Source organism: Ambystoma mexicanum, chromosome 13 (assembly GCF_040938575.1).
Source record: "Ambystoma mexicanum isolate Mex_15411 chromosome 13, UKY_AmexF1_1, whole genome shotgun sequence".
Taxonomy (NCBI): domain Eukaryota; kingdom Metazoa; phylum Chordata; class Amphibia; order Caudata; family Ambystomatidae; genus Ambystoma; species Ambystoma mexicanum.
The window spans coordinates 197,207,172-197,231,257 of record NC_090938.1 but is presented as its reverse complement, the minus strand read 5'-3'; the positions used below and the strand labels follow the sequence as shown (position 1 = coordinate 197,231,257).

Sequence of the window (24,086 nt, the reverse complement as noted above, 5' to 3'; positions counted from 1 at the left end):
CGGATTGATATCAAAGTCAAGTAAATCAAAGTTGGTGGAATCAAATGTATCATCGTCGAGGCAAGCTACATCTATGAGTGAAGGTATGTCAGCAATAAGTAGATCACTGCCCCCCGTACGTGGTGTTGAATGCTTAGCCGGTGTGGGATTGGCAACAAAAAACTTCTTAAGTTTAATTTTACGCAAGAGCTTCTCCAAATCGATATGAGTTTGTACATAGTCAAAGTTCATAGTATGGCAAAAATTGAGAGCAAGGAGAGAAGCGATGTTTGTGATGCTGTAAGGACGTGGGACGATAAATTAATTATTTGGCAACACTTCATGGTATCAGTTGTTAATTTTTTATCCCAGAGCGCATTGATCTGCCCGTTGGTGCCCCTTTGGGCTGTTTCCCATGTCGGCCTCAGCGGATGATCCTCCTGCCTTGGATTTCTGTCCTCTTCCTCTTCCTCTTGTTTTGCCGCGACCTGAAGTGGGAGAATGGAAGAAAAGGCTCCCACCAATCCCCTCTCTCCCTTGGCCTAGAGGATCAGGCCCAGGCACCCGCCACGAGAGGAGTTTGCCCATCTACCAGACGATCAAATACCCTGGTACAAGAACATACGGATGTGCCCTCCCGCGTGCCTGCCAGCCTGCCATACCCTTGCCGACGCCTGCGGCATGGAGGGACTCGACTGAATCATCCAGCACTAACTCAACACATCGTTAGAGATGCCATGACGACCCAGCCAACGGCCAGAATACCTGTGCAACATACACACTGGACACTCCCACACCAATCCACACGAAGAACATACTCAGTGCTATGACGTAGGTGACGGACACACCCACAGACGCGCATCTTTATTATTTTTCACATAGCCTTCTCAAAATGCAGAAACGCAAGACGCACAATGAACTCATCTAAAAGCTTGCTCACGCTTCTCCTAAACCCATGCGCAATAATGAAAAGCATAACGAAGACACGATACTGGGGATAAAGCAATATGATACCATAACCTAAAGCGCTGTGTATCAAACGTCCCCGCCTATGCACCCGGCCCAAGTAGGCTGCAAGCAAGAGCTTCCATGAACATTGAATGAGCAAGAGTACAGTTGCTGACCCTGCAGAATGAGCCCGGCGATGACTGACAGTCAAGGGCACAATGTTGCAATCTCGTATGCCGCAAGCCGACGCTGAGGTCACACCTGCAATTAAAACCAGGCACACAGTGGAAAATACAATATTAATTGTGCAGAATTCTGCCTCGACCACGGTCCCACCTCACGTGACCAAGCCAAACCTGACAGGGTGCCAGGCCCAGGAGGAGGGAGGCACCGAAACCCCCCATTTCAAGACATAGGCAGATACAATTAAGTGATCCAATGGACATCTGCGGCGGTGGGAGTAGTCGGCCTTCAGGTATACCAATAAATCTTCACGTTGTCTGCACATAACCATAGTGAAACATTGTTGCAAATGACAGGTGCACCGCGAGCTGGGAACAACGATGGTCCCAGACTGGGGGGCTCGTGCGTGGACCAATCAGAACATGGGGCTCTTATCACTGACGCCATTAACATTGACCAATCCCCAGGGATCTTCATGTAACAATTTTCATGTATCAATTTGAAGGGACAACCCAATTATACCACCTGACTAACCCTCAACCACTAACAATGCTCTCTATACGTATGCTATACTAACCCTACCACTCGAGGAACCAATCCAGAGTGGCGATAGGTTTTTTTTGCTAACTTTCCAAGGTGACGCAAGTAGCGCGTCATACTAAGGTAAAAAGGGCCTGCGAGTCAGGACGGACGCGTACGTTCCTTGACCCATCCCTGCCGTTTGTTCAATAAACAGCAGAACCACCTTGCTTCTTGCATGTGCCTCATACTCATTTTTTGGGATACACAGGAGGAGTTGGGGCCTCCCTGCCCGGAGGTCCGCGGACGGCTCAGCCGATCCCGGGAGAATTTCCCCCCGACAGACCCTTGCCTCTTTTTTGATTTTTCCCATCTTGGCACAAGAGCCGCATCTTGTCTAAAAAATTGAGTCTGGGTGTAGACTCATCTGTTTCAGACGCAGAAACATCTGACTCGGATGTAGCAGCAACTAAGTCACTAGACTGTCTAGCGGCTGGTTGTGTGGCAGTGGTCTTACGGAGGGAGTCAAAACGTTTGGCAAAAGTGAAAACATGTCCCATCTCATAATCGATTTTATCCCTAAGGAACTTTCTATGTTTCTGTTGTTTTATCTCATCCTCGTATGAGATTAAGCCTTCATCGATTTTGGTGCGTAATACTCTGCCTTCTTCTGTGGATGGAATTTTGTTGAGCTCAGTCTCGATTGTGGCCAGTTCTTTAAGAGCTGTCTCACGGTCTGATTTGGCATATTTTACAAGAATGGCTAGGAACCTGCCAGAGCAGCCTTTACTGGCTTCGCCCCACTCCTGAAGCATCAGTGGATCTTGGTCCTCAAAGGAGGGGGTGGTCATAATACGCAGACCACGAGGTATCCTGCCAATCTCCAGATACAGTGCGACTCCCACCACTTAGAAATCTCTTTTCTCTGTAGTTTTCAAGCTCCTTCAACAAACTCACTTCTCTGCTAACATTAGGAATAGTATTTTTGCTGGCCCCAACAGTGGGCAGGTTAACAGAAAGTTTCCTGTTGCTCACTGAACAAGTCTTTAGCCTGGTGTAGCCTCCGGGTCTAGGCGTGTAATAATATGTATATATATATATGTATATGTATATATATATAGGTTATGCCACCTAGTGTATATATTGTTCCGATTTCATGATTAAAGGAGTAAATTACTAAGTAATTAATAAGATTGGTTTATGAAGAGGTTTGTGTATGTGACACAGAGAGTTGCGCTAGTATTCCTCGCATACTCGCAAGCTAAAGCAATGCAATGTTTTTTTTTTTCCTCGCTAAGCAAAGTCTGCAGGTGTACCTTAACTCGTATTTCACCCTTAGGCATATATATCCGACACATCCGGGCTGCATGAGGACATTTTTGCTTGAAAGGTAAACACTAGGTCCAATTGTATTGATACCAGTACACACACACACAGTACTAGCATTTTAGGTACGCATACATACACACAGTGGTGCTGCACGGGGCCCTGAAGGTTTCTAACTCTGCATCGAAAAATCTAGGGCAGCTGCAGGCCCCCTATGGACAATGAGAGCAACGTCACAGGCACAGACGATATGACAAGGGCTGCACCCCAATAGGCCGGCAATGCCATTGATTACATGATTAATAATTGTTCCCGGATGTTGATTTATTCCCACCTACAGTAAAGAAAGCATGCAGTTAGTAGTGTAATGTATTTACACTTCTAAGTGGAATTCCCTTTTTCTGTAGCACACTGTTTGGTCAAGCGGACTGCGTACAAGCGTCACAAAAAGGCCTGGGAGCTCCTCTACCGAGAAGGAGCACGGCCAAATACTCTGTTCTCTGGGTAGGTTCCAACTCAGGAGGCCCTACAACCACATTTGAGCTCATTGTACCTTTCACAGAGGAGAAATATCCATTTGCATATCCGTATTTGTCCTGCCCTGGGGCAGTCCAACACCAGAATGCGAGGCAATTCTCCTCCGAACAAGAGTACCAACAGCAACCCCAGACACGTGTTTCAGCCTTGTCAGGCCTCATCAGTGAGGTGGAGCTGAGCCTCTCTAAGCACAGTGAACAAGGGGTCCACGTCTGGATTACCCCGAGTACCTTAGGATGAACCCCAAGTGTCATCTGTGCACGGTCCGCTGTTGCTTGCTGCCCTTGATTTTATTAAGATAAATGAACACACTACACTGCCTGTCTTGCTAGCACAGCTTTTCACCGTCTTTGCAAATACAGACTCAGTTATAAAGTAAAACTTGTTTCTTAAACTAAAAATACTTCTACTTCATGACCATCACTTACTGTATGTTTAGTTTTTTTTTGTTAGACTTCAGTTTATATTTACACCATGAGTAACGCACAGCTGCATGAATGTATCAAACAATGCCTGAGCAGGCGATAGTAAGACACATGTGTAATGCAAAGGAGCGAGCATAGACATCTTGAGTCAGCACATGCAAAGTGTAAGATGTTCATCCGGTCCCGGATTTTGGGCGGTCATCACATTGCATTCTGGTACTTTAATTTAATTGTCACTGTATATGTGAAAATAATACTAGAAGTACTGTTCAAGAGTATAGATGCAAATGTGCTAAGCTACCGGAAACTTCCACAACATTTTCACTCTCACCCAGGACAGCGTGAGGGGTTTGTTTTGCATGTTTTGGATCAAATTGATGTACACATACTTCACTTTCAATGGGTTAAAGTATAGTTTCCTCTAGCTTGAGACTATTGGGATGTTTCAGACTGGTAGAATCGTGGACCAGAGAGCATGTTTGTCTGTAATCTAAAAAAGGATACATTTGAAACCCAGGCACGCACCCTTACCACACACTCTATTTGGTGCAGCTTGCTCATTCACATGACTTTGAAGCTTAAAATGGAGTCCTCTCTCCCAACATGGAAAATCTAGAAGTTGTTAGTCATGTACACTGCTTGCCACTTAACTAACCTGTGTGATCTTAAGCAAATCACCCTACTGATAAGGGTCTAATTTGTTTTAGCTGCCACACATAGAACCAGCTAGATGTGACTCTGTGAAGAGTGCACTTCACAAATACTCTCACTCATACATGATTTAATAGAGTACTGTATTTGCTCGTTATGCCACAATAATAATGCATAGTTTGTTAGAGTGCATTTTCTGTCCTTGAAATAGTTGCATTCAGATAGTGCACACCAAAGCTCCTGTGCTTGCACATTGCACATCACAGTCTCACTTGAGAAGGCCTTCTTAAGGCATGGGCCTTGACTGCAAGGATTTTGCCAGCACAATTCCTTCTACTGTCCCGGCAGGCATAGTGGCTATAGACAAGCGGCCCCAATTTACACCCATTTTGTAAATGGACCAATGGGGTCTCACTGGTCTTAGGCGTGAGGGATGCTTGCAATGTTGTGAGACTAGCCCCCTGACACACATTGCGTTACTTTTGCTCCCCTCTCTCCCATAAGTAGGGTTTTTAGGCGTGCCCTGATGTTCTGCTTGTGTCTGCTGAGGGTCCGGGGAAAAACTCTCCTGGGTAAAAGCAAATGGGTTTGCTGCTCTCTTCATTCTTCACAGACAGGAGGGGTTGAGCCAACTTAATGTTACTCCTATTATTAGACTCAACTAGAGTACAAAATTATGACCCACTGCTGGCACATAACTCTCTGCAGCTGGTGCGTCAACCAACTGAGGTACCTTAAACATTGGTGCCTTAGGGTTTAGACGCTTTACAAATGAAAAAATAAATACATAAATATTCCTATTATCTATTATGTGGGTTTACATCATTAAGGATACACGAACAAATGAAGAGTTGATGCATGAGGGCCATCCCTGCTCCGAGCCTCCACATGGCTGGAAGCTTCCATCGTCCCCCGCCGGGGTCCCAGGTACATTTCTTTTTTCTTTTTTTTTCCCCTCCCCCCCTTCTGCCCTCCCAACCGCACTTACCTTATTATTTTTTTGGGAGCAGACGCTCTGGAAACGTTTCTGTTTCCAGCGCGTCCACTCCCGATGGCGGCCATGGAAAGGGAAAACAGACTTCTTTTTCCCTTTCCTGACGGCCATTTTCTTTTTCTTTTTTTTTTCTTTTCTTTCCCGAAACGCTGCAGCTTTTAATGCCTCGGTCTAGCAGTTTTTGCAGGCCGGGGTACTAATAGCTACATGCCCCTCGTGGTGGGGCATTACTGACTCTGGTAATGCCCCGGTGCCTTCGTTAAGGTCCTCGCTTCGCTCGGGCCTATAACTATGGGTCCCGGGCATTACCTGAGTCGGTAATGCCCCCAACGCTCGGGGCATATTGCTTTATTATTGATCTGTGTAGCCATCACATACCATCATTTTTTTAGTCTCTCTCCACCATTAAAGAAAAGGCCCATTGCAAATCAGTCTTGGTGCTGCCGCCAAAGGGAGCATTGCAACCTGCTGGGCGACGCATCCTCTGCAAGAAAACACAGGTAAAACCCCATCCCTCCCACCCCCCCAGTATTTGATTTTCTATTTATTTTTGATAATTAGTTTATTTTATGAATTAACCAGTGTTTGTCCAACCCAACCAATTAGCAGGGATTGGCACATTCAAATAATTAACCCAGATGCGCGTGTACTAGTGTGTACCCTGGAATGTCCAAGGCAGGCGTACTCAAGGGCGTCATTTTTGGGGGTACAGGGGTGTTTGTGTCCGCCCAACTTTCATGGCACACCATTTTGTCCCCATTCATTTGGCTGGGGCACCTTTTCTTCAGATGTCATGTCCCCCCCAACATTTTTAGCAAAGTTACTCCACTGGGCGCACTCAAAGGTTCTACAGGATTGCTTCATGCCACAAGTAGACAAACGTGTTGATTGCCGCAAATTAGTCACAATTTATGAAGACAAAGTAAGATGTTTGATTTGGAATGTCAAGGATTATTCAACAAGGGTGCAGACCATGAATTTTCGAGGATTAATGCACACCAAAGATTTGTTAGGATTGAAGGACTGCAAAAAAGTCAGTAAGATGTTTGCATCCCACGACTAGGGTTAATTAGAACCACCACTACTGAGGGTAGGTGTCTGCTTGATTTGTGCAATTAGCCAGGGTATGCGCAAACCTAGATTGGGCTGCACATGTGTATAGCATGAATTAAATAGAATTTCTATGCTTCAGCCAATCAGCCAAGAATTAAGCATTCAGCAGGTTGATGCAGGAAATGTGCATTCCCCTGGACTGGCCTGGTCGCTTTCATCCCAGAGTACTAGCTATTGCTTAATCTCACACGCTACTTATTCTCTAATCCCTTGCCAACCTCTGCTCTTAGCACACTGTTGGGTATGAATGGCAGCCGTTCTTGGTTATACCGCTGCAGAGGTTGCGGTTCCTCCTCGGCCCGAGGATGACTGACTGGGGGAAACTGTGTACCCTTCTCATCCAAGCTAGCCTCACTTCTTTATGTAAGAGGATGCACATACACGCCCAGTAACGAACAAATGTGGAGGTCTGCCATCTCCGGCTCTCCTGCAGTTTTGAACAATGAATCCCATGGTCCCACACGTCGTCTATGCCGGATTGGTCTGATGGGAGTTGTAGTCCAAAACATTAAGCGAGCCAAAGGTGGAAGACCCCTGAGAAATAGTATTCCAAGCAGGAGACAAACCTAACCTAATCTATTGAGGAGCCATACCTTGAGAGAAACTGGCCTTCTTTTAACCAGTAATGTTAGACTTAATTTCATTGCCATCCCTGTGTTTCACAGCTAGGAGAGAAGCTCAGCCTGGTTTTACATATTATCCACTCAGTCGAAGGACTCACACAGAGTATCAGACGGTGGGTCATCCACTCCTTCTAAGTAATTGCCGAATGTCAGTACGTTTGTGTGACAACTCATCATGTGGGGGTAGATGGCACCACAGAATGGGTCTGCTTTGTTAAGATGCATGAGCTGTTTCGTTAATATGCAACTGTGGCAGAATGCCATCTGGTGAGGGTCTGGTAGACTAAACCATTTTTATTTTTAGAACAAAAATGGATGCAGGTAATTCTGATTCTGAAAGGGAGGTATGCAAATCAGGCCACTCTTTCATAATGTTCCATGTGCCTTTGATGTGACCATCTCATGACATCTCCAGAAACTGCCCTTCAGTGGCAGTAGGACGGGTGGTTCAAAGGTCACATATGCATTCCTGACAGCTGCTGGAACACAAAGTTTCAACAGGCATAGGCAACGTTTTATAATATCCAGCAGTCTGGTTTCAAACATAATAATTGTTTACCCCAGTCAGGCTGGTGGCACGTAAACTGTAAATAGAAACCATATCTGGTTAAGACATATTAGTGTCAGCTTGGGGAGGTAGCTCCTTCCTGACAGGGCTGGTGTGTATTAACCATGTGGCTTGTGTGTCTCCGCAACAACCATGTGAGACCCTGCCGAAGCAAGCTGCTCCTCTCAGGTGACAGGAACACTTCTGTGCACAAAGATACCTCTGCTGCCTGTGCACTGGAACCAGAATACTCCCCACTGGAGGTAATGGGCATATGCAGGTGCCGGACAATCTTCCTGTTGTGAAAGTGCAGAATAAAGAATGTGTCTTGTCCTTGCAGATCAGATTCTGTTCTGTCTCTACCATCAACTCAGGAGCCCAGAAGCATCCCAGAATCCTGTAGCACATTGTGAGCTTTTCGAGCCAGCTCAACTGCACTCAACTCACTTTGAGCCGCTACAGGACCTGCGATGGGATTTGGCACTCTCAGGACTGCAAGCCACTTACCTGCTTCTTCAAGCTCTCTCAACAAAGACTTCACACAGAGAAGCATATCACCACTGTGATTCGACCACCAGCTCACTTCTATGGCAGCAATCAACTCATTGGTTCCTGAGCGTCCACTCAAACCACCAGGAGCATTGTATCTATCAACTTGAAGGCCAACACATTTCGACCCAGCCGGGCCCCAACACAACCGGTTGGGAAGCACCAACTTGACCAATAGCAAGGGCTGACTTGATCTACAAAGGGCCCTATCTACGCTAACTCGCCACAGGGACAGTGCGACTCACCTGTATCCTCACAGGCATAACTTCAGAAAAGCTTGAAAATGTCCAGCTGTATGCTGTGGAGCAACTAAGACAAACAAATACACATATTTGCAGTGGTCCTGTCCCACTGGTCCATCTTAAAGGGCCCTAATGACTGTTAAGACCCACTCATTGTCTATTGTGGGACACTTTCAAGCACACTTTTCATATGATGCATGCCAGTTTTCACCCTGAGCACCCTCTTTTCTCAGAATATCTGCATTCTAAGGGTTTCTTTTACAGGGGTGGAACTTTGATTTTTTTTAATTTGTTGTGTACATTTTTAATTTTATTTAAGTTGCTTTTATTATAGAACCTTGGTTGGGTATTCTTTGATTTTGATACCACCGTGCTATTCTTGTTGTCACACCTGCATCAGCTCACACACCTCCTAAAGAGTGAAGCCTGCCCTGTGCCCACGTTCCCAAAAGAGGTGAAGGAGGCATGCTGGTTTCCTCTTTGTGACTGGGATCCTTACTGGTTTAGTAGTATAGGCATGAGCAGGTATTTTCAACACTACTCGCCCATGCACTCCTGCAAAGAAGAAGTCATTTCGTCATCAGTATCCCTTCTGAGTGCCATGGAGTCATTACTGATCACACCCAGAGGCTTATGGAGTCATTACTGATCACACCCAGAGGCTTATGGAGTCATTACTGATCACACCCAGAGGCTTATGGGGTCATTACTGATCACACCCAGAGGCTTACGGTGATAAAAGGGTACTTGCGTGTGGCTGTTAATATGAGCAGCAGAACAAAAAGAAATAGGGGGTCTTCGCGAGTTGGGTAGAGCGCTGAAATGCGGCAGTAAGGCTATTACTGCGACATTTACCACTCCGCCCAATCTCGAGTTGGGCAGAAAGTGGGAGATGTATCTACAGCTTTTTGCTGCAGGTAAAAATCTCCCCTTTCCGCCCATTTTTGGTGCTATTTGCATGGCGCTAATTGTGCCGGCGCTAATAGCACCAAGAATCCCCCATGGGAATGGGGATTTACTTCCCCACCGCAAATCGGGATCCCACGCAAATTACACCAGACCGAGTTGTGGTAACGCTAATAGAATTGGGCGGTATCCTGGTGTAATAGAGCCCATAGTTGCCAACTAGACACATCTTTGAGCATGGGTGAACTTCCACCATAACGAACTTGTGAGTCAAACTGAATCCAAAATCTTGGATTCAATGGACTTTTGGACTTATGTGCTCTTGTTACACTCATTGTGACTCCTGATTTGCACCCAAACTACAAAAAACTTGCCCCTATCCTCTCCTCCTTAATCACAACAAGATGTGGTCTGTGTTGCACACTTGGTTACAGCCACTGAATGTAATCCACTGCCTAGTCTGCACAATATCATTGGAAGTATGTGTGTCAGTGCTGGTGCGCAGGCCAAAATAAACATCTCTGATCCCCCCACTACCCTGATGTAACCCTTTCCTATCCACCCATAGCAGCTACATCGCCAGCTAACTCCGGCCTCTGCCTGCAAGACCGATCATGAAATGTCTGTTAGATATCTTCAGCTCGGGCATGCATATCTGAAAGCCGACAGACGTTACGCAATGTCCATGCCTGCCACATCTGAGCAATTTGGAGGATTCGGATTACCCATTTAGGATTACCCATTCGTACCCATGTCAGCCACTCTCATTTGTATTTTTTTTTTTTTTTTATAATTCAGGAACCTAGAAAGCAAATCAAAAACAAACTGTACTGGATGGGCTGCACTAACCTCACCTGGGTCTAGTTCAGGGGTCTACAGCCTCTGGCTCTCCAGATGTTTTGGACTTGGCTTCTGTGACCCCTCTTTATTATGTATGCTGGCTATGGTGGATAGAAGTTGTAGTCCAAAACATCTAGAGAGCCAAAGGTTACAGACCCTTTGTTTAGTTGACAACTATTCTTCCCTTTTACATTTTCAGGTATTAGTGCAGTTTACCTTGTTGTCCCCAACAGGGCATATGTTAGTGCTCACAGACTTAATTTAACACAGCACACTAGGTGACACTCTCACCAATAAGAGCACTCGTGTCAGTGGGGCAAGACTGCTTAAGTTACACAACCGAAAAACTTGGATTTGTACAGCCTGGAGGCAACCTTTTGCGAGCTCTATATTGTAGCTTTTGTGAATCTTAATGAGCGTTTGGGGCTGTGGAATTGGGTGCTCTCACACTGAGGCTGCCCAGTGTACTGAAAATATGCTACGTTGATGGGAGACACCTATCGATTTCTGCGCCTATCAATGGTGGATTCTGTATTGTGTTTCAATGATAGTCTTAGGCTTGCTTTGCATTGAGAATGAGTTTTTAATTTGATTTGAGTATAAGCTTGATTTAATGCTCAAAGGAAATCTTTCAAATTTCAAAGAAAAAAGCCTTGACACGTGTTTCTCCAAAAACAATCCTTTGGTTCCTCAGGAGGGTGAGTGTAAAATTAAGACATTGAAAATCTTTAAACAAAATTCAACATGTCTAAACAATATTGGCCTATTGAGATGATGGCTTGCTTAACATTGAATGTATACATTTCAAAGGACATATTTCAAATTTAAAAGAAAAAACCCTCTATTTTTATAGAGATACAAACGGAAGAGACAAAACAAGTTGATAACTAGTTGTGAATAAACGTTTTGCCATAAAAGTAAGGGCACAATAAGTGATGTGTTACTCACCTGATTTGATTCTTGAGGGAATTGTGGTGTTGGAATATTCTGATTATTAAGTATCAGTGTGGCGATAGATCTTTTTTCTGGATTTAATTGTTGTCTATCGTATAGATACTGTCCCTCTAATGTCTTAAATGGATTTCTCCTAGTGCCTGTTTATATAAAGAAATAATCGGGTTGAAATTTAAAAAAGAACATTTCTCCTGCTTGCGCTTGCTTGTGCACCCTCATAAAAAGTATGTCCTTACCTGAGTATTTCTAGTTGCTCTTGAAACTAAGAGGAACAGTTTGAAAATATCCCGCTGGCCTGGTAACCGCGGCTGTGAGCGAGTTAGAAACAAGATGGCTGCATATTTATTATAACTTGATGACGTGTCACGTCGTGTTATGACGTAATTACATCATCACGTTATCTGCCATTTTAGATTGGGCTATTGACACATTTTTCAATGGTGCGGTTGATAATTGGTGACAACTATTGTATTGATACGTTTTGCATAATGTTTTATAAAAGTCCCTTAATTCTATATGGCAATAATAGTGCCTTTTGTTATTGGGGTCAAGTTACACAACCACTGCAGTATTATTAGCAATATCACTTGCTTACTGTAGTCACTCAGAGAACCGATTGAGTATGAACCACCATGCCAAAGGCTCCCTTAACTAATGTGACCAAAAGGCTCTATGTCAATGACACACTAGTCTTCTAATTTTGGGGTTGTCTTTATATCAAGTTATTGGTGTCATGTTAAATGGTCCATACAAAGATGCCACATACTACAATACCCAACATGCATTAGCTTGTTAAATGAAAGTCCAGTAATGAGGTATATGATGTTCCGGTGACAGCAGTTCATCTGGTCATGCCATATATGTAGCACTACTAGAGTTCTGTAGGAAGCAAATCGAACTCAGCTCAACAACACGGACAGCAGATGCACATTAAGTACCAGAGACATGTGCATTTGATGGAAAGCGTGTGTAGTCGACTTCATAGGGTTATAATATTCCTGCACCAAAAAATAAAAACAGTGCAGGCCCAGCGTGAGCTGATTCCCTGCTCCTGCTAAAGCATCTCATAACGTGTACACACAAAAAAGTACAGGCAGCAAATGTTTTCTCTTCTCTTATACACACAAACAAAGGTACCTCAGAGGTAGCAGCAGTGTAGGGACCCCTCCCATACACACAGCAGGTATAATACAGACAGGAGCTGTGCAGCTTCCCCAAAACACAGTTCAGAAAACACACAATACAGACGACATATATATAAGCGTCATTCACACAGAGCAGGTCCAACAGAGGCAGAATCAGAAGCGCCAGCTTCCTTTACATGCTAAGAATAGGCACGGTGCAGATACAGTGATGCAATCTTTATTCTAACTAAGAACATGCATTGCACAATCAGAAGAAACGGTGCAAGCTTCTGCCACACTCAGAACATGCACAACACAGACATCAAAACTGCAAGATGAGCTCTTCTGAAACAGGCACACACAATCACACATGTGTGCAGATCTGCACAAGCACACACACATACACACAGACACACACTCCTGTGGGGTTTAATGGTAGCAGGATCAAATGAACTGAAAGGCCAAGTTAAGCCCAAACCATGTAGCAAGATAAATGTCAAGATGTGACTGGCAAACAAAATGCCAAGAAGTTCATTTTCAAATCGCAAAACATGAAAATCCTGTGTCCTTTTATAAAGCAGAGAGGCTATGGAAATATGGGCCCTCTGCAGATTGAAAATCACAATACAATGCTGTTTTACATTGAAAGTAAAGAGCATAAAATAGTCAGTGCAAAGTGAATAACAAAGAGCTAAAATCAGAAGCCTAACTTTTCACTGTGGTATAAAAAATGAAAAGGCACTTTTGACAACAAAGAACAGCATGGAAAAATAAATATATTTGTGACTTGGAAGGAAAGGCACTGCGTACCAATGAAACTCCCCAGCCTAACACTTTTAAAGCTATGATATTATAATGTGAAGTGGGACATTGGCAATGTTGCAGCTAAGAGCAACATACACACACAGAAAAACAAATCCCCATGTCCTGAAACCAGTGAATGTACACGTGAGGATATAAATATGAAGATTGATGGCATGAGGTGCAATATTAAAAAGGCCTCACATGAAGAGTAAATTTGACAGATTGCAAAGCAAGCATTTCTGTTATTCGGAGCACAGAAGGTTTGTGTGAGTGCAAAAACATTTCCCCTGAAAGTTAAAAACAGTGACCTTCCCCCATCATATGCCAGGCTCTCCACCTGAAAGACCCTTACATTGAAGTGTCAGGGCCAGAGATGAAGTTGTATTAAATCATGACAGGGGAATTTATTGGTGTGGTTGGGTCAACAGAAAAGTCACGATTAATGAGTTAAACTCTGTAAAATACCCAAAATTCAAAAATGTTTGTGGTCCCTCTCTGGGCTGACAGGGGGGTGGCCTGCTATCAAGATTGTTGCATGAGGCCAGAAACCTATTTGGACAGCGACACAAGATCACTTTAGCATCCATTATCCCATCCTTTGACTCTACAAGAATGTTAAGTAATTTACACCAGCCTGAGTCAGCAAAGAAAGCAGATGCCTACGACACAGGCTGAGTGGGGAAACTAAACCTAATGTGCCATTAAAACTGAATATGCATATTTATTTTGCCATTCGTTTACATTGAAAAACAAATTGTGTTGATTTTCCTAGGAAGCGTAAGTCATAGAAAGATAACCCAGATGTCAAGGGAATGCTAACGTACAGAGCTTTGAATTGATCCCACTCGTATAAAAATCTGACCTTGGGAACAAATGTTAAAATGTAAAATGTGTTCCTGGCTCCCCAGAAATGTGGTGAAACTGAAACTCAGGTAGATGTTAGCTTAATGAACCATGTAACTGGATGCACAATTTGGTGATACTGACTTTTATTATTTGTGTATGAACTGCAATAAATGCTGCTTGCACATGCAACCTCCTGCCGAGATGGGAGTTAGTTCACTGTGAGTGGCATGGTTGGAGGAACCGTAAAATATATATGTTGTTAGGTTGATGTGTAAAATATAGAAAGTTGCCATGTAGGAGTTTTTTGAGGGCAAAATTGGCATGTAAAAAAATAAAACCCCATTGGGTGGATTCATCCCTCCCATGTTTTAAATTTCATAACTCCAAGAGCCTATCCACAGAGAGAGGGCTGGCCCTTGGGGGAAGAGAGGAGGATAGTTGCCCAATCAAAACAGGGGGCAAATCATCAGTGGGGGTGAAATAAATATAATGCAGCGCACAATGGGAATGGGAAAAAAAAGTTGCCTGAAACCATCTGGGTATAATGACTGAAAAATTACTGTGGATTAACCTTGCCTGGGAGACAGCAATTTGGAAAGACTAAAAGCTGACTGGGCCCTATGACCACGAGAGCCCAAGAGAGGGGTGATTGCTGGAGGTTGATGACTGAACCTGGAGAGGCTGTTTGACCATACCCCTTTTTTCCACTGAGCGTGCAGTCTGGATGCCTTTCTTGAGCACCAGAAACCGAGATTTGTGATGTAAATAACTTGTTCAAATGAACCAAGTGTTTGGGGGATCTGTTTGATTTCATATATTCCCCTTTATTAATCGGAGGGTGTGTGGAAGTAGACCCTTAGTATATTTTGATAAATAATAATTCAATTAATTCCCCTATAGCCAAAGGACACAGGGTGACTTTGGCACAGACACAGGTACAGATGAAGGGGCAGTGGTGCAGACTTCCCTCACTCATGTTACAGATACAGTCCAAGAAACAGTGCTGCATGCTTCCCTCGCACAGCAAGGGGTTGCAGCCTAAACTGCAGTAGTGCAGGCTTCCCTGACACAGAGACAGGTACAGACAAAGTGGCAGAGGTGCAGACTTCCCGCAATCAGATAACAGAGAAAGCCTTAGCAACAATGGTACATTCTTTGCTCACACAGGGAAGGACTACAGCCTAAACCACAGAGGTGTAGACTTTTGCAGACACAGTTACGCAGTAAGCAGAAGCAGTACAGTCTTCTGTCACACAGAGAACGGGCACAACTTAAACAGCCATGGCACAGGCTTTCCTCACCATGAGAACAGTTTCAGAACAGGCAGAAGCATTGTTTGATTCTCTGAAGCTGTGTGACATGTTTGCTTTATCTCGGCACCTCTATACGACTGAATTATATATTATAATTTCTCAAAAGAGCCGTCCTGAAAAACTTCACTCTGACGGCTGGGTGTGGTGGTGTTGTGGAGGTCGCTTGGGTGACCACTGCGAAAGATTGTTTTCTACTGGCACCCGGCCATGATGAAAAATGTGGTGAAAAATAGGTTGATGAAATTGGATTGGCTAAAATGCAGACTTTTAAACAGAGGCTGATGAAACAACATAGAACCCATATGACAAGACACTTCAAATACCCCAATGCCACGCTGTAGGAATAAACGAGACAACATTAAAAGTGATACAAATCTTTAAAGTTGTTCACAGAAATCTGGCACACACTTGAAACAGAATACAACCACAGCAAACTACACTGTTCTGTCAAGACTGGGACATCTAGGACTCTTTCAATTTATTTGACAGCAGTGGCAGCTCCCTGCAACTAAGGCATGTACAAAATGGCCACCTTCCAGCAAATCACAGTGCCTGACACATAGAAAGGAGGCAGTAAAGGCATGTCACGAAAGATGTTTTATTTTGTTTTGCTTACTCTATATGTGTGCCTGCGCCGTTTCGTTGAGAATGAGAGAGAGGGAGTTGTCTGTGAAGGTAAGCACTTGTGTGTTTGGGGATGTGTATTCACATGTGAGAGAGTGTATATGTGCGTGTGTTACTTTGCAGGTGTCAGAGTTTTTTTCTCTAAATGTTTGATAGTGTATGCATCGCCATAAATATGCTTTTGATTGTGTGGCACTGTATTTGAATGTGTTTGCGTATCTCTGAGGTTGTATGTCTGCATATTTATCTGTGAACGTGTCTACCTGTGCCTGAGACAAAGACAGAGGGCCTCATTACGACCCAGGCGGTAAGTTACCGCCTGGGCCGTGACTTTACCACCATGGCGTAAACTATGTTTACGCCATGGTGGTTGGCGGACTTACCGCCCCATTCCGACCTTGGCGGGGCGGTAAGTCCCCAATCCCCATTTACCCTTCCCCATTCCCATTTTTGCCCCATAGGGCATAATGGGAGTGGGGAAGGCGTTAATTACGCCACCGTAAATTACGGTGGTGTAATTAACTCCATGGTCCCTTAGCGCCATGGATTTTAACACCTGCTAAAAGCAGGTGTTAAGTCCGCCATGGCGCTAAGGGACCTCGTACTCAGGCGGTAAGGGTCGGCGCTGTTTACGCCGCCGTAAAACCCTTACCGCCTGGGTCGTAATGAGGCCCAGAGTGATGTGAGTTATGGGTGTGCAATTCCATGTATGTGTGAAGCCTGTATCTGCGTGCGTATGTATGCATCTAGGCGTGTCGCTGCCTTGCGTTGTGCACTCATTGGTGCGTCTTTAGAGACCACTTGTTGCTATGCAGAGAGACGCGCGCCCCCTGGCGGTTCTCTCGGCACACTTCAGCGACCATACCTCCGATGTACACTGTTTGACTTTACACGTGTGGCATGTTATCTGCGGATTTCCCAGGGCACCGCCTCACGCGCCCCGGTACACGCAGGCCCCCTGGGGACTTTAAAAATATCCGAGGAGGAAAAAAGGGCTTTCCCGATCCAGGGAACGAGACTCGAAAGGGCTGGCTCGTCAGCTGGACAGGAAAGGGCGTTTTCCATTCCTGGAAGCCGGCAGCTCGCTCTGGATGCGGGATCTGGGTGCCAGCTGGGCACGGGCTGCAGTTCTGCGGCAGCGGTGGAGAGGGCAAGGAGCTGCGCAGCAGAGAGGGGGCCCCCGGAGAGGTACCGTACCACAGCGTTGCCGTTCGTACCTGTCTGTGGGGCAGGGCGCCTCTCTCTGGCATTCGCCTCACGGGTAGACGTGCACTGCCTCTACGCCGAGAGCCAGAGCGCGGCGGGGGGAGGGCAGTTCACTGAAGCTTTGGATGTGTGTCCGGTCGAAGCAAGACCGCTGTGTCACACCAAAAGCCCTAATCACAGCAGGCTGATAGGGGGCGAGTGGTATGCGGGGTCACTTTCCTGGGGGTGAAAAGGTCATCTAGGGGGCAGCAAAAGGACCAGGCAAAACAAGCGCCCCTTTTTCCAGTTCATTTGATAGAGAAGTGGGTATGTCAAGGGATCTTGTGTCAAGGGAAACACGTGTGTATAGGCGCGTTATAAATGCCATGTCATATCTAAGGCTGTTTACTCGAGGCCCATGAAGGCCCTTGGCAGCCTTGTAAGTACATAAATGACAACATTTGGTGGACCCCATTTTGGGGTAGTCGGTGAGGGTAGGCCGTCACACCCATCCGAGTGTTACCCCACTGGTCCCCACCTATGGCGTACCCACACTCCAAAATGAAGTTAGAGAAATAATTAGACTCAAAGGGAAACAAAGATATTTCAGCCTGGCTTGGGCTTACAATAGGGGCTGCCTGTGTATCAGTATACAGGTCAGGGGCATTAGAAGAGCACCCCTGCTTTTCCCTGCCTCCAAGGTGGGGCCACCTAAAGGGATGCCTGTGCTTCTTAATATTTTGGTGCAAATCCCCCGTTCCCGCTTTGTGTCTGTCATTCTCCCTAGCTCAGGATCAGCATTGCTTACTTCATAAATCGGTACGGTCGCTCAACTAGTGACACTGTAATCGCTTACTGAGCTATCCTGGTGCTCAATTGCAAAAACGATAGTAGGCAGAACAGTAAGGGCTTACAGGCCCCGGATCAGGGGTGGACTGGCCTACAGGGAACGCAGGAGATTTCAGAGTGGGCCTCTGAACACAGGGCTTCTTTTGTGTGGTTATCTGCGTTATTTCCAAATGTTCTCACAGGAAAAGGGTTGAGCTTGCCCAAAAAATGTAAGATGGGGCCACTTTGAAAATCATTTCCAGAGCCTCTTTGAGTTCCCCGTCCACCCCTGCCCGGATAATGGTGTTACTTGACATGTCAAGTCTGTAGTGCAGTGATCCTTACTCTGATATGTGGCCAAATGCGAGCCTACTAACTCTGGAAAAGTTGATGTCATTGAGTGCCTCAATTGCCAGGACTCATTGTCCTCTCAAGCTGCCACAGTAGAGCTCACCTTCCTTCTAAGGTAGGTGTGGGTTAAAGAATTAACTCTTGCCCTGTGATGCCAGAAAGACACTGCTGATGCATGGCAGGCCCCCCACCCCAACCCCTCCACCCCTTCTACCCTTCCTTCCCGGAGTAAAGCAATAGCCAGAGAGATTTTGCTTGATCAAGGCAAGCCTTCAAATCCTCCAGCCTGGTGCTAGGTGGTGGCAACATTGTTCTTGGCTGACCATGTCACTATACATTGGGCACCGAGCCATTCGGTGTCTCTGACACCCCACAAACCAATGCACAGATAACAACATCCAGGGGTCAAAAGAGAGATTGTCTGGCATAAAAACAGAACATGTTATCCACCATGTAACCTGTATAATCTACGGGCAGTGTAGAGTTGTGTTTGGGAGGCAAGTCGTCTAGGGTGACCCACCTCACTGGTATTGTGAGCACACATTAAATGATAAATACTGTTCTGTTCAGCACTGCTTCTGCATATAAACTGTGTACATGCGGCTGTAAATGCAAGCATGTGAAAAACAAAGGAGGGTTGGGCCTTATTGCTGTTATAAGCTTTGGATATATATTTATTTCAATGCCAGCCTCCGTGGCACAATCAGTGAAGGCATGTGGTTGTTACTTGAGTGGTTGGGGGTTCGTGCTTCATGTGTTGTTAAATTATTAATTATTAACATTATTTGCTGTATAAATGGTACTTTACATTTCTGGCGATTGTGAAGAGTGGTGACACTCCCTTTAACCAACACAAGGAAGAGGTTTTTAAATTTAAAAAAACTCTCACACGTGGTGTGGGGGGGACAAGGTATCCAATTTTGGGACAGTCTCATAAAAACGGGGACATCTGGTCACCATAGAGCAGTGGTCTTCAAACCTTTTCACCCCAATCCCCTCGGAGCAAATTTCCATTAAGGTAAACCATAGATCAGTTTTGAGGAAAGTATGATAAGTTCTAAGAATGTTTAAACAGACGGTCTGTGTGAAGGAACGATAGGTAGTGAATAACATATGGTGTTTGGCTGTGTGATGGGCCGAGGAATTGTCCTGCTGACTTGTGAAATCGTGATAGTTTTACGACAAGGGATTGGCTTTTACCTGTCAACCTCTGGAACAGTAATTCAGGATTAATAGTGGCCTTGTCTAGAATAGACTATGTGAAAGGTGAAAATAGATGGAGAGCAAAAGAGTAGGGCGTGCTGCTGTGGATCTGGGGCTCATTCTAAGTTATGCTGTAAGCCGGGCACATGCACAAAGCGGGGCACATAATCCATTGGGCCTCATTACGAGTCCAGTGGTAACCCTGCCAGTGCTACGGGTGGGTTGCTGCCAAACTCATAACATTTTACTGGCGCCTGACTTCCCGGTGCCAATGGGAGATTCCAAGTCCGGCGGCCTGGGAAGTCAGGTGCCGGTAAAACGTAAGTCCCCATACGACTCTTTGGGAGTGGGGACAAGGAAGCACTGGCACTGTTGCTAACAGTGCCGGTGCTTCTGTGACCTGTCTGCCTACCGTGGTCACTGCACCCGGCAGGGTCAGTCCTGTCGTGCACAGCGACTCCGGCAGACAGACTCAGACTTTGCTGATCCGGAAAGCCCCAGACCAGCCAATGTATAATGAGATCCATTGTCTGAGAGTGTATCACTGCACATCTCACATGCACATCTCAGGGTTCCTGTGCAGGCGGGGGGTGCATCTGTTAAAATGTAAAAATGTTATATGTGTTACATTTTGTTAATGAGGGCTCTCACCCTGAATTTAACAAGTCAATTGTAACAATATCAGGTTTTTGTGTAGTGCTTTCCACACGATTCCTCCTAATTGTAAGTGCTGTAATAACCTGTTGTTGCTACCCAATTTAAGAGTCCTCAGTTTATTAATCTTGTAAGAATCAAGGGCTAAATTGGCCTGCCTGAGTTTAAACTTTCAAAGTGAAAGCTCCCTATCAATTGAAGCAGCACTTAACTTTCGAGCTATCCTGCAAGCAGGTTAATACAATAAGAGTCAAGGGGCTGTCATCTCCTGTCTTCACCCTAATGTCTGTAACACAATCTAGACAGAAGAATTTTTGTTAAAATGTATTCCTAAATCTAAGTCCCTATAGATAACTATTTCGCCCTGTGTTTTTTCTACCTTCTACATTGTCTAGCCAACCATAGTGTTAGTTGGTGTGACACCTACAAAATGAGGTGTAGAGGGACTTGCCCTTTCCTCACTCACTACTTTCCTATATCTAAAGGATCAAGTGCGCACTTATTGATGGTCGGTTCCCATCTTTAATGTTACCGCGCTCAATATGTGTGTCTTATCAATACTGACTATTCGACCTATTGATCGGATAGTGGTTAAAATAAGTATCCATCTATCAGTCAATCTGTTTTTTCTATTGGATTGGATCACTATGATGATTTCTTCATCAATCCCTTCCATCGGAGTCTGGAGGGTATCAGAGTTTGGGTCATCAGCCCAAACTTCTTCCCAACAGTCAACCGGTTTCATTGGTTTTGGTTAATGGCTGCTTTCTTCAGGACAAATGATACTAATACTGCATTCTGCATGATTTTTTTTATTTCTTTAAGTCTCCATTTCATGGGTGCATGGAGGATATCTTCGGGTTTCCAAAGGGCATGCTGGGTTACTTCCCGGGCCCTATGGGGTTAAAAAATAGACAGATGGGACATCATCAGTCTTTGAGTACTTACTGTATGTTTTTAAGTGATACAGGAAAGAACGGGGGAGGGAGACTAAGTGCATCTTAAATCTTACCCCCTTACCTGTGTTGACATGTGCCTCCGTATAGGTTCATCAGTCATACGTTTCTCATAGTTTTTGGATCCTGTTCTTATATATCACCCACATTGTTTGCAGCTGCATCATTTTCTTATGGCAGGTATCTGATGATAGATTGATTGTACATTACTATGATTGTCACTGTCTATAATGCAGTGTGTAGAGCGGATGGCTGCGTAAGAACGGAGGAATGTGTAGACCTGCAGGAGTGCATAGAGCAGATGAATGTGTAGAGCAGATGAGTGTATAGAGCGGATGAGTGTATAGAGCGGATGAGTGCATAGAGCGGATGAGTGCGTAGAGCGGATGGGTGCATAGAGCAGATGAGTGCGTAGAGCGAAGGTGTGAGTAGAGTGGATGAGTGCATGGAGCGGATGAGTGTGTAGAGCGGATGAGTGTGTAGAGCGGATGAGTGTGTAGAGAGGAGGAGTGTGTAGAGTGGACGAGTGCGTAAGAGTGGACGAGTGCGTAAGAGTGGACGAGTGCGGATGAGTGCGTAAGAGCGGATGAGTGCGTAGAGCGGATGAGTGCGTAGAGCGGATGAGTGCGTAGAGCGGATGGGTGCATGGAACGGATGGGTGCGTGGAACAGATGGGTTCGCGGAACGGATGGGTGTGCAGAGCGGACGAGTGTGCAGAGCGGATGAGTGCGTAAGAGTGCAGGAGTGCGTAAGAGCGCAGGAGTGCGCAGGAGTGCCTAGAGCGGATGGGTGCGTAGAGTGGGTGAGTGTGTAGAGGGGGTGAGTGAGTAGAGCGGGTGAGTGCGTAGAGCGGGTGAGTGTGTAGAAAGAACAAATGCTTGGAGCGGATGTGCACCTCGAGCGGACGAGTGCCTAGAGCGGACGAGTGCCTAGAGTAGACGAGTGCCTAGAGCGGATGAATGCGTGAATGATGGAACGGGGGAAGTATGTGGATGGAATGGGTGACGTATGTGGATGGAACAGGTGACGTATGTTGATGGAACGGGTGACGTATGTGGATGGAACAGGTGACGTATGTTGATGGAACGGGTGACGTACGTGGATGGAACGGGTGATGTATGTGGATGGAATGGGTGAAGTATGTGGATGGAACGGATGAAGCATGTGGAAGGTACTGGTGTAGTATGCGATAGGTACGGGTGAAATATGTGGAAGGTACGGGTGAATTATGTGGATGGAGTGCATAAATCAACTTAGAATACACGGAACGGATCGGAGTACATGGAACAGATTAGAGTGCACAGAGAAAATTCGAGAACATGGAATGGGTTGGAGTGCATGAAACGGGTTGGAGTGCTTGAAACGGATTGGAGTGCTTAGAACGGATTGGAGTGCTTAGAACGGATTGGAGTGCGTGGAACGGATTGGAGTGCGTGGAATGGATTGGAGTGCATGAAGCGGTGGGAGTACATGGAACAGATTTGAGTGCATGGAACAGATTGGAGCGCATAGAATTACTCGACATACATGGAATGGTTTGGAGTGCGTAGAACGTTTGAAAGAGCATGTAAACCATCATATCACATCACCATGCTTACTCTCTTCTTTACACCACCATTCAAATAGAACACAGCGATACTATTACACCATTCGGTATAGCTGTTCTCATACCAACATCCGCCTCATACCCCCCATCACTCTAACTAAACACTGCTGGCTACACACCCTTCAGCCAAGCGTTCACCTCAGGCCTAACGCAGCCAGAATCGGTCTGGATAAAACCTGCCAGAACGAACACATACTCTTGATCTCTCAACCACCACACCTAATGCTAAGAAGCAGCTATTACATGAATGCCACACCAGCTGCACACATATACGGTGCTCACACGCACCTTTGACTCTCTCTACTCTCTCTACTGACTTGAACTTCGGTTCCCGAGGGCGTTCAACCTACCAACGCCTTGAGACTATACCAATGGTACATAAGGCGCTATATAAATGCAAAGTAACATAACATAACATAACTGTGTCTTTAGTAGTAGCTCATCAAACTAAGAAACCCACATTGCCTGGTATTTGTGCGGGTTCTTATTGGTGGTCCGTACTTGTTTCTTGGAAGATTTCAGTCTTCTGTGTATGGGTCCGTGATTATCCTATAAGAAAAGCCCCAAATTGTCAGTAATGCGGTTGTACTGGTGCTTCTTCCATAAGTATCCATTCTATGCATGTATAGTGCACTATAGTGCTACGTTCCAAAATGCCTATATTGTTCTCGTAATATTCGCCCCCACTGTATTCTATGGACTTCCCTCATCCCAACTTGTATGGAACCAAGTTTGTTCTCTTTCTCCCTGCTGTAATGGGGTCAACAGCTGCCTGTATCATATTTGAGCCTGTATCATATTTGAGGTGTTCCATTCTGTCATCTTACCTTTTTAGAAAGACGCCGTGCATCTTGCTGTCTCCTGTGGTTTCGGTCTCATACGCCATCTTGTTTTATGACTGTATTTACACTAATGCTGTCACATGATCAAACACCCCGATGGTTCCGAAATTTGGATTTTGTCAATCTTGGGCTGCAGCCTTACGTCTGCGGGAAGGAGGTAGCATTTTCGTGTGCCTCTTTTTCGCTGAGCTATAGTGAATAGCCAATTCCTATTTCTATAGCGAGTTAGACTACTAAAACTCCCGGGTGTTCATGGGAGTTGTAGTTTCTACATCGCGGCTATGCCTAATTCCATGTTGCGGATTCACGCTTGATCTTTATCATAAGGGGGTGCAGACACTCCAAGAGAGTTGTGGGTATTGTAGTCCACTTAAAAGGGATTTTTATTATACCGCCGTTATTTGTGGGTACCAG

General features: G+C 45.3%; 1 protein-coding gene across 6 annotated transcripts in view; it reads left to right on the top strand.

Annotated features, from left to right (window-relative positions):
• Window positions 1-24,086, top strand: part of NAV1 (neuron navigator 1) — a 999,939-nt gene that overhangs the window by 83,102 nt on the left and 892,751 nt on the right. The window contains exon 1 of one of the 6 annotated variants that reach the window (XM_069633624.1): window positions 16,961-17,235. The exons of the other annotated variants lie outside the window; for them this stretch is intronic. The gene's annotated coding sequence lies outside the window, so the exon portion shown is untranslated. Of the gene's footprint in view, window positions 1-16,960; window positions 17,236-24,086 lie in introns of those variants that run through there. 6 annotated transcript variants of the gene reach the window in all.